The sequence below is a fragment of the Hordeum vulgare genome, chromosome 3H (assembly GCF_904849725.1).
Source record: "Hordeum vulgare subsp. vulgare chromosome 3H, MorexV3_pseudomolecules_assembly, whole genome shotgun sequence".
In the NCBI taxonomy this organism is placed as follows: Eukaryota; Viridiplantae; Streptophyta; class Magnoliopsida; order Poales; family Poaceae; genus Hordeum; species Hordeum vulgare.
Window position 1 is genome coordinate 584,760,517 of NC_058520.1, and position 10,860 is coordinate 584,771,376.

Below are 10,860 nucleotides of genomic sequence, written 5' to 3' on the forward strand. Positions count from 1 at the left end.
CAGGAAGAAGACATCGGGGGTACAACCTCCAGAAAGGAGGGACACACACACACACACACACACGACCGTCCTCACCAAGCGACTACAACTAGGTAAGGAGGTGCCCTTAGCTACAGACACACAACGATATTAGGCCTGGCCCTGCCACCATTGCAAGACACCTCTAGGAACAATTACAGCTCCAGGACTGCCCAGGCCAACGTACCTCACACCCATGTGCCTAGGATCGGCGGGTGAAAGGCAGGGCCTGATTGGAACTGGTGTAGCAATCATTGGGGAGGGCCGGCGCTGGCAAACAACCTGCTCCGTGTTCAGCTGTCTACGCCAACGGTGCATCACCAACCACCATCTGCCGCATCAAGTACTCCGCTTGCAGCCAAAGCAGCGCCCTCAAGAGGGTAACGGCGTTGAGACGCCGCCGCTGCCCGGTCCAGGAGGCCAGACCTAGGATTTCTCCCGGTGCTCGAGGAGGAGGTCCGGTCAAGGGTCATGCCAACGCCTCCAAGGAGGTGACGGCATCCTCGGGCGTCGCCGTTGACAGCGCAGGCCGACGCTGCGCGGGGATTTCGCCCCGACCCATGAGCAAGGACCTCAGATACAGATGCAGACCGGACATGACGAAGAACGTTGGAGAAGACGGAAGCACATGGAGCGGGAAGCCTAGGAATGTCGGTAGTCGTAGGTTTGGGCACCGGCCAGCGCAGCGCCAGCAGGCCGGCCACCACCGGGAGCGCGTCCAGCAGGCGACAACGATCACCTGCACCGCGCCGCCACCGCCCCGGCCCGCAGCCTCCGTCGCCGGGATTCGTCGTGGCACAGCATCGCAGCAACCGTCAGGGTCACCTCGCGCGTGCACAACCCAGCGGCAACCACCGGCGGCAGCTGGGAGGGGTGGGAGGAGGGAGAAGGGTGGGTGGGGGCAGAGTGGTTGACTTGGGCCAATGCGGGCCCGCGCGGCCTAGATCTGGGCGCCCCCAGCTCTGCCGCTCGCTGCAGCGGCCGGCAGCCGCCGTAGCAGCACCTCCGCGCACACGCACCGCGCCATCTCGACCTCTCCTGCACGCGGACAGCTTTCCGGCACGCCACCACACGCTCCCACCGCTCCAGCGTGCGAGCACGCGAAGAAGGGCCCCGCCGCCGCCGTCCACCGACGAGGGCTTCGCCCATCAGCATCCTCCGGCGGCGGCGAGGGGAGGGAGGGGAAGGAGGGGGCTTGGGTGGCGGCTAGGGTTTCGCCGCCCGAGTCGCCCCTGGGAGCGACGCGGGGGCCGACGGGGGCTCTAGGAATCAAGTTCTTTGAATTCTAAAGTAGTACTCGATCGAGATGGAGCTAATGTGAAATTAATATTTTTAAAGTGTGCAGCGAAGGTTGTGTTAATGCATCAGATAGGATGTGTGCACCTATTTTCTTCATGGATCTTTGATCCTCATTCGTAACGACTTTTTGTGCTTATGGCAGCAATTATATGTGATACAAAAGGTGCACCTTGCATCTTTATTCAAATGACTAAGAGAAAATACCCCCATGCGCTTTATAGTACACATTCCCTTGACATCTATTCCAAAAAATTAAGCACCCATGTATTTTAATCTATTTTGGCAAGGCCAGGGCTAGGGAAAATCCCCACATTGTATATGTGCTTATATTTCAGTTGAACACTTTGAACAAGTTGTTCTTTAATTTGCTAGTGCGTACATGCGGAAGACTGGCAACCGATGGCAAGAATTTGATGTGGCGCCAAGCATGGCTGATTTATGAAGGTACAAACTTTGAATTTACTTTTGTATTATCCTTAGGAGAATGGAGTAAAGCATACGTGATGCACTATCCTGATAGTGCCATTGCATTTCATCAAATGTAAAGGTTTAGTGCTCAATTTTCTGGGTGATCTCTCGTAGGTTTAGGTGTCTCAAAGTTATGTATTGTCTGCAGATACGCCACAATTGCCACCGGAGGCCGTGATGGATTTGTGGTGGGGTCGCAGTGGCACAACCATGGAGATTGTATTAGGTGACCGAGTGATAGTTTTGCTTTGGGAGCATGATTATCTGAAGTGATCTGAGTTTTCATGATCTTATTCTTTGATCGCAGTACTCAAAGCACAACTCAAGCATTGTTGCTTTGTCGTTCACTAAGATAGGCATCTACTTGCTATAGCATCAAGCTATGGTTACGAAGAGGGAGAGAAACTGTAAGATTGAACTTTGCCTGCGTCACTACTCACTAATGAAACATAGAGTTGACCTACCGTTTCTTTTCCAATTTCTATCCACGATCCTGATTGAATATTTATCCCATGGGCGAATGAAGTGGACGTTAAGATCCGATTTGAAGTATGGGATTTCAGGACTGGATATATTTGGACCCTTTTGATATGGGATTTCAAGACTGGATTGTATGGGACATTTTGGTTTATCTAGGCGTTGATGATAACTTCATAGATATAATCTATACCGATGTAATTCTTCTTGGTTGGATGTGATTTATTAATGGATACTATGCAAATGCACTTCTAAGTAACAAATGTATATTTTATTTTTAACAAATTTTGCTCATTATACGTTAACAAATACACCGACAAGATTAATGCGCACAATGACGTAGAGGAGGCGCGCCTAGGGCGCGCCCCTGCCACTAGTGAAGATGAATCGGCAATGGATGTACAAAGACCGATGCTCTCCTCGGTTCATTAATGGCTTGCAGAGTTTTCTGTGTACAGTTGAGGCAAACAAGTGGGATAGTTTTATGTGTTGTCCATGTGCTGTCTGTAAGAATGATAAAACTTACTCTAAGTCAAAAGTCATTCACGTCCACCTGTTTACGTCCGGTTTCATGTCCGTCTATAACTGTTGGACCAAGTACGTATAAAGAGGGGTTCTAATGGAAGAGAATGAAGAAGAAGAGGATGATGACGGCTATCCTTCGTCCCCTGAATACAATGGTACTACAATGGGGGAAGATGTTGAAGTAGAGGCACCAGATGAGCCTGATGATGATCTTGGTCGAACCATTGCTGATGCATAGAGAAACTGTGCAAGTGAACAGGAGAAGCTGAAGTTGCAGCGCATGTTAGAGGATCACAAGAAATTGTTGTGCCCAAATTATGAAGATGACAAGAAGAAGCTAGGTACCACACTAGAATTGCTGCAATGGAAGGTAGAGAATGGTGTATCTGACACGGGTTTTGAAAAGTTGCTGAAATTGTTAAAGAAGATGCTTCCAAAGGACAACGAATTGCCCGACAGTACGTACGAAGTAAAGAAGACTACTTGCCCGCTAGGATTAGAGGTGCAGAAGATACATGCATGCCCAAATGACTGCATCATGTACCGTGGTGAGGAATACGAGAATTCGAATGCATGCCAAGTATGCGGTGCCGAGCGCTATAAGATCGGGTACGATGACCCTGGTGACAATGTTGAGGTCCAACGCCCCAGGAAGAGGATTCCTGCCAAGGTGATGTGGTATGCTCCTGTAATACCACGGTTGAAACGTTTGTTCCAAAACAAAGACCATGCCAAGTTGATGCGATGGCACAAAGAAGGGAAGTTGAGAGTACGCGCATATGGGTCGCAGTGGAGGAAAATCGAGAGAGAGTGGCCGGACTTTGCAGATGACCCAAGGAACTGTTGGTTTGGTTAAGTGCAGATGGCATTAATCCTTTTGGGGAGCAGAGTAGCAATCATAGCACCTGGCCCATGATTCTATGTATCTATAACCTTCTTCCTTGGTTGTGCATGAAGCGGAAGTTCATTATGATGCCACTGCTAATCCAAGGCCCCAAGCAACCCGACAACGACATTGATGTGCACTTGAGGCCATTAGTTGAAGAACTTTTACAGCTGTGGGCTATCAAAGGTGTACGTGTGTGGGATGAGCACAAACAGGAGGAATTTGACCTACGAGTGTTGTTGTTTGTAACCATCAATGATTGGCCTGTTCTTAGTAAACTTTCAGGACACACAGACAATGGATATCACGCATGCACGCACTATTTAGATGATACCGAAAGTATTACTTGGATAAACGTAAGAAGAATGTGTACCTAGGACATCGTGATTTCTTCCAATCAAGCATCTCTTAAGAAAATAAGGCAAGCATTTCAAAGGTGAGGCAGATTACCAGCAGAAGCATGTCCACCGTGCTGGTGATCATATACTTCATATGGTCAAGATTTAAAAGTAATTTTTGGAAAGGATCCTAGCGGACAATCGGTTCCGAATGGCATTGACGGGCACGCAGCCATGTGGAAGAAGAAATCTATATTTTGGGACCTACCTTATTGGAAAGTCCTAGAGCTCCGCTCTGCAATAGACGTGATGCATGTGATGAAGAATCTTTGCGTGCACCAGCTAGGCTTCTTGGGCATGTATGGGAAGATAAAAGATACATCGGAGGCATGGGAGGACCAGCAACGTATGCACGCAAAAGATGGCATGCATCCAAAGCAGTATGAAGGTCCTGCAAGCTACACTCTTACCAAAGAAGAGAAGGAAATCTTCTTTGAATGCCTTCTCAGTATGAAGGTCCCGCATGGCTACTCGTCGAATATAAACGGAATAATAAATATGGCAGATAAAAAATTCCAGAACCTAAAGTCTCATGACTGCCACGTGATTATGACGCAATCGCTTCCGGTTGCATTGAGGGGGCTTCTACCGGAAAACGTCCGACCATCCATTGTGAAGCTATGTGCATTCCCCAATGCAATCTCTCAGAAGGCAATCGATCCAGAAATCCTACCAAGGTTACAGAATGATTTATTTCTTGTCAGTTTCGAGTTGTTCCTAGTTCACCTAGGCGAAGAGATTGCCATTCTGGGCCCTGTATTTCTACACAATATGTTCCCCTTCGAGAGGTTCATGGGAGTCTTAAAGAAATATGTTCACAATCGTGCTAGGCTAGAAGGAAGCATCTCCAAGGGCCATGAAACAGAGGAGGTCATTGAGTTTTGTGTTGACTTTATTCCTGATATTAAGTCAATTGGTCTTCCTGAATCGAGGCATGAGGGCAGACTGGGTGCAAAAGGCACACTAGAAAAGGATTTAGTAATATGTAAGGATGGGCATTCTTGGACTGAAGCACACTACACAGTTCTATAAAATTCCACCTTGGTGGCTCCGTATATCAAGGAACATATGGATATTGTACGCTGCAAGAATCTGGAGCAGTCTGATCCCTGGATCAAACATACACACATGTCTTCATTTGGCGGTTGGTTGCAAACATGTCTCATGCATGACCCTGAAGTTGGAGATGACCTGTACTTGTTGGCCAAGTTACCATCTTCGACTATATCGACTTTCAAAGGGTACGAGATAAATGGGAATACATTTTACACGATCAACCAAGATAAAAAGAGAACCAACCAAAACAGCGGTGTCCACTTTGATGCATCAATCACCAACAATACGCGAAAGGACACATATTATGGTTACATAGAGGAGATATGAGAACTTGACTATAGAAACAATTTGAAGGTCCCTTTGTTTCGGTGCAAATGGATCAATCTGAAAGGAGGCGGGGTAATGGAAGACCACGGTATGAAATGACAACAGTGGATCTCAACAATCTTGGGTACACAGATGAACCATTCGTCCTAGCCAATGATGTGACGCAGGTTTTATATATGAACGACATGTCTACCAAGCCGAGAAAAAGAAAAGGTAAGGAAGCGAATACATCATACGATGTGCCAAAGCGCCACATTGTTCTTTCAAGGAAAAGAGACATCGTGGGAGTGGAGGACAAGACGGACATGTTAGAAGATTATGAAAAGTTTCACGAAATTCCTCGCTTCACAGTGAAGACTGACCCAAGAATCATGTTAAATGATGAAGATTGTCCATGGTTACGGCGCAAAGGGACACACGTGAAGGAAAAGTGTTATACCCCAACATCCCGATCTCGGATGTGACCGACTTTCACTGTCATTAGTTTCTTCTTAGTGAGTTTCCGGCTATATATATGTGTGTGTTATGGCATTTGAAACGTGAAGAAACATTATGTATCTCTTTTGCATAAAAAGTTGGAAGGGTTACGGCAAAAACAGGATGCAGTTCGTGTACAAACTGGACTATCTCTTTTGAAGTATCACGGTTCTGGACGAATACTCATCTCTTACAAAGCCATTTCATTTTTTAATCTTATTTGAACTCCAGACTTTTTGTTCCCTCAATATGCATCATTCAAAGCCACCTCATAAATTTTCAACCCTTTCTCACCTCATTTGATATTTTCCATGCATTAAATGATTTCTTTTGAGCTAAATGACCCTGAAATTCAAAAGTGCTACAAATCAACTCGGAAAAGGCTGAAACTTGGCATGGTATCATAATTTCACCCACATGGCATGTGCTAAAAAGTTGAAAGGGTTACGGCTAAAACATGATGCATTTTGTGTACAAACTCAACTACCTCTTTCGAAGTATCACGGTTTTGGACGAATACTCATCTCTTACAAAGCCATTTCATTTTTAAAATCTTATTTCAACTCCAGACTTTTTGTGCCCTCAATATGCATCATTCAAAGCCACCAAATAAATTTTCAACCCTTTCTCATCTCATTTGCTATTTTTCCATGCATTAAATGATTTTTTTTGAGCTAAATAATCCTGAAATTAAAAAGTGCTACAAATCAACTCTGAAAAGGCTGAAATTGGCATGGTATCATCATTTCACCGATATGGCATGTGATAAAAAGTTGGAAGGGTTACGACAAAAACAGGATGCACTTCGTGTACAAACTCGACTATCTCTTTTGAAGTATCACGGTTCCGAATGAATACTCATCTCTTACAAAAACATTTCATTTATTTCATAACCTAAAAATTATCAAATTTAATATAATGATAAAACACACTAATATTAAAATCAGAAAAAAGAATGACTAAAAGACATATTTTTAAAGTAAAGCTATTCACAAACTAGTGATTCACACAAATTTCAAAAAAAATCAAATTTAAACTATGTAAATTTGGAAATTACTAGCACTAATAGAAATTTTGTAGTTTTTTTACCTAAACCAAAAAGATTCATTCAAAAACTTTAAATAGGATAACAGTTATTTCAAATGTAAAAAACAGAAACTGTCGTGTTTAGAAAAACAAAAACAATAAAAAAGAGAAAATTGACCTTTAGTCCGAGATGGAGCCACCAATCGGGACTAAAGGTCCCTTCACGCGCAGAATTTGGGCAGCCGAAAATAGACCTTTAGTCCCAGTTGGTTTCTACAACCGGGACTAAAGGTCCCTGCGAGTGGGCCAGACACCCCATCTTTAGTCCCGGTTGTAGCCACCAACTGGGACTAAAGACCCTTTAGTCCCGGTTTGTAGCTCCAACCGGGACTAAAGGTCCCTACATATGAATATCGCACCCGCTTCGGCCCCAAATCTCTCCATCCCCCCCCCACGCCCTGCCCCGACGCCCTTCCCCGACACCGCCAGGCTGCCCGAGCTTGTCGCGCACCTGAATCCATCATCATCGTCGCCGCCCCCGACGTTGGCCGCCCGTGAATCTTCCACGAGCACCGACCACGTCGACGCCGCCAGGGTGCTCGCCGTCCTCCTACGTCGCCGTCGTCGTCTTCCTCCCATGTCGTCTTCCTCGCACCCCGCCGCCGACGAGCCCTGCTACTCTCTCCCTCCTCCCACGATGAGTCCCTCCACCTGCACATAATACTGCCTCTCCAAGCAATTGTGCAAAGTAAATAAAAAGATATTGGCTTATTCGTCCACCACATGATAAAAAAGTTTAAAAAGGCAAACAATGGACTCTTTCCATCAGCAATAGAAGTTATAATCATTATTGAAGCACAACCATTTTATTTTTATAAGGTTTAACTACATATGAAATAATTTGACAATCTATGAGCCGAACTGGAATTAAAAGTAGCATTGACCATTGTTTAAAAAAGTATATTATAGTAAATATTTACTGAACTCAACGGTCTGTAGTTATGATAGATTATTTTAACAAGGTTGGTCTAAATATGTTCGAGGACACACTGAGTAATACATAAACCAAGGCAAGATTTATCAATCTCATACTGATGTGTATTGAGACATGTCGAATCTTGTTGAGTGTTTCTAGATGATGGGATCTTTAGGACACCCAATCTGTGTATCAAAGTTGCATACGACCAAATTATCAGAACGGTACACCAAAATTTATGCAAGAATGTGACCATGAAAGCGGCTAGATGGATCATGAAACACAAAACTTAAAACCAACATGGCACTTCAAAAAGAAATGACTACTCTTACAATATGGCACTTCATCCTAGATATTGGTTCCCTGAACTCTTATTTCACTTTAGATCAGTATATCAAAAAATTTGCTTTATGGTATACTTTTGTTTCTGCTAGATTCTACTAAAATTTGTGTCTGTTGTCCTTGGAAAAGTTTATTAAAGTTTATTAAATAGTTGTAAAAGTTTATCAAACTTGTTGCTTTATGGTATACTTTTGTGAGATTCTACTAAAATTTGTCCATGCTAGCACTTAAATAGTTGTAAAAGTTTACTAAAGTTTATTACATAGTAGGAATTTAAATAGTTGTAGAATTGGTTCTCAACGTTGATGATGCCTGGCCCGGATCCTCATCGTCGACTTGGTGGCGACCACCAGCTTGAGAGGCGCCAGCATCTATGGGACTGAGCTCTGCCTGGCTGGCACTCGGAGGTGATACCTTCCGGGGTGCGCAGCTTGGTGAGGAACCGGGCTCTCGGAGCTTCTTTCATAGCGGTCACGTGGGCCACTTTCGTGCCGAGGCTGCCGGCCCCGAGGAGGAAGTACGTCGCCGTGTGAGGGAGGAGGACGAGCACGTCCGTCGCTACATGGAGGCGTTGGAAGCCAGGTTCTCCAATACCTGGCAGGTTCTTCAGGAATCTCACCCGAGCTATAATCCGGTGATGGTTCTTCCTCTTTGGGTGTCCACCGCCCACGCCTCAGTATAGCGGCAGCTCTTTGTTGGTTGACGAGTTAGATATTATTCGAGAGATGTATTAGTGATTTATTCAAGATTATATATTCGATAATATTAAGTGGATTATTTGATGAGGCATTAATTAAGTGGATTATTCGATGTATTAGTGATATTATATATAAATGATGATCTTGCTAGCTAAAGTGAATATAAATTGTTTTATCTTTTTCTCGGTTAGTTAAGCTATGGACGGTAGAGACAGAGACCATGATCATGAGCATGTCTTGTACGATATGATACGCTCTGGAAACGAAGAGAATGAAGAAGAAGATGATTTCTCACAATAACTTAACCCATCCGGTGAGGGAATTGAGGAAGAACAACCGAGAGACGAAGGGGTACCAGATGACGATGATGCTGAAGAAATTTTCTCGAATTATCAAAGTCCGGCGAGGTATATATTTGGCCTTAACATTAGGTGGAGAACCAACTGATCCCCAAAAGAATGCATCCAAATTTGTACGTCAATGTTGAGTTATTGTCACGTACCAAATCCCTATCTCCATTGAAGAATGGCATAGGCCAAAGCAAGATCGAGAAGTTAGTTTTGTGGACGAAAGAGCAAAAAATCTGCTTTGGGATACGCTCGTGACACATTTCACCCTACCGGAGCATTTCTCAGATAACCAACGTGAGAGTGTTAAGAAGTTTGCTCTTAAGAAGATGGCCACCCGATTTTGCAACTCGAAGAAAAGGTTATGGGCCGACTTCGGCAAACAAGGCAAGACTCCAGAATTCACTGACAATACGAGAAGATAAAAGATCACTAGGACTTATTCGTGCAGTTCAAGCAATCAGAAACAACTAAGGAGCGGGCGAGGATAAACAAGGAAAATGCTCAGAAAAAAGAGCATCACCATTCTATGGGGCCAGGTAGCTACAAGAGTGGCATTCCTAAGTGGGATGAATTCGAGCACAAGATGATTGATGCAGGGGTCACTCCCCAAACATCCACTTGGCCTGAAAGTTGCAGGAATTAGTTTTATGGGCATGGGGGAAAGTTGGATCCAAAGACATGGTTGCTTATGGAGCAATCAAGTCTTAAAAATGCCTCTGAAGCTACACTTGCTGCAATAGAAGATGTTGCAACGGGGGTGTTCCAGCCCGAGAGAGAGAACGACGAGCTTACACACGCATCGGTCTTTGTCGCATTGTCAGGTTCTTTCTCTCCTAATTTGAGCATCGCCAATGCGCTTCTAACCAGCCGTTGCCGGCGTCATTAGTCCGCGGCCGCTGCTCTTCTTCTGTGCCCTTTTAGCTCGCTCACTCGAGCCGCGCCACCCATCCAGCCCCTTCATCTCCGTTGAGCACTAGCTCATCGGCAGCGTCCGGTTGTCTTCCCCGACCATTTCGTATAGTCCGACCACCATGGGCGATGTCCTCCCTCCCGTTGATTTGCACCACAACCGTCGTCGGGTCCTTCTCTATTAGCCTCCTCGATATGGTGTACGAGTTTGTGCAGGTCCCCATCTATGCAAGCTCGGTGCTAGCAACAGTAGCGTGTGCTTTCGTCCCCGGTGTGTTCGCAGGCCTCGCAAACATGGAGTGGCACATTGTCAACATCAGCTTCATCTATCTACGCATGTCCGGTGCTGGCAACACTGATGCGTGCCTTAATCAACGAAGGGTCCCCGGGCTACGAAAATTTGACGCGACATGTCGTCGACAACGTCTTATTCCCGGTGCACCACTACTTCGACACCACTATGCCCATGACTTACTCTACCCACCCCCCCCCACCCCACCCTTGCGCCCGTGGCTCTCTAACGACTTCCTCGACACAAGCCACTCCGACTCGGCATCGACACGGCACCCTTCGGACGGCTACCTCAACCACGACTACACCACCCTATGCTCTCTGCCACCTCGATACT

The 10,860-nt window shown here is 45.6% G+C and overlaps 1 pseudogene; it reads right to left on the reverse strand.

The window, feature by feature from the left end:
• Positions 1-487: 487 nt before the first annotated feature.
• Positions 488-1,173, reverse strand: LOC123443006 (annotated as a pseudogene).
• Between the last annotated feature and the right edge of the window lie 9,687 nt (positions 1,174-10,860).